The sequence below is a fragment of the Pinus tabuliformis genome, chromosome 2_1, assembly GCF_031772625.1.
Source record: "Pinus tabuliformis cultivar Carrire ecotype Pingquan chromosome 2_1, CPIR1, whole genome shotgun sequence".
NCBI classification, from domain to species: Eukaryota; Viridiplantae; Streptophyta; class Pinopsida; order Pinales; family Pinaceae; genus Pinus; species Pinus tabuliformis.
Genome location: NC_142299.1, coordinates 927,197,941 through 927,198,631, shown reverse-complemented (window position 1 = coordinate 927,198,631; position 691 = coordinate 927,197,941). Strand labels below are relative to the sequence as shown.

At 41.4% G+C, this 691-nt stretch overlaps 1 non-coding gene across 1 annotated transcript; it reads right to left on the bottom strand.

Moving 5' to 3' along the window:
* Nucleotides 1–374: 374 nt before the first annotated feature.
* Nucleotides 375–447, bottom strand: TRNAF-GAA (transfer RNA phenylalanine (anticodon GAA)). The gene has a single exon. It is a non-coding gene; the product is annotated as a tRNA-Phe (tRNA).
* Nucleotides 448–691: the final 244 nt, after the last annotated feature.

The window sequence follows — 691 nt, the reverse complement described above, 5'->3', positions numbered from 1 at the left end:
CATCTCGTCCGACGAAGCCAGATAGAAAATGTCACATACAAAACCGCTCATTTGAAAACTGCATCTCGTCTGACGAAGCCAGATAGAAAATGTCACATACAAAACCGCTCATTTGAAAGCTGCGGTGAGCGTGGATCGAACACGCGACCTTCAAAATGTCACATACAAAACCGCTCAGTTGAAAGCTGCATCTCGTCTGACGAAGCCAGATAGAAAATGTCACATACAAAACCGCTCATTTGAAAGCTGCGGTGAGCGTGGATCGAACACGCGACCTTCAAAATGTCACATGCAAAACCGCTCATTTGAAAGCTGCATCTCGTCTGACGAAGCCAGATAGAAAATGTCACATACAAAACCGCTCATTTGAGAGCTGCGGTGAGCGTGGATCGAACACGCGACCTTCAGATCTTCAGTCTGACGCTCTCCCAACTGAGCTATCCCCGCAGATGTAACTATCATTTATGAAATCTTTAATGATTTATATTTTCTGTGTTTGAAACTCTAAATGCGAAAAAATTGTAAAAGGTAGAAAGACGGAGGACTAAGCGATCCGTATGAAAGACTCATATTCTAATTATTTCATTCAGAAATTAAAATTTCTGAATGTAGAACGAAGAAAGAACCTATTTCCTGAGTTGAAGAGCAAAACCTATTAAATATTGCCTCTTTCATATCTCGTGCAGTAATG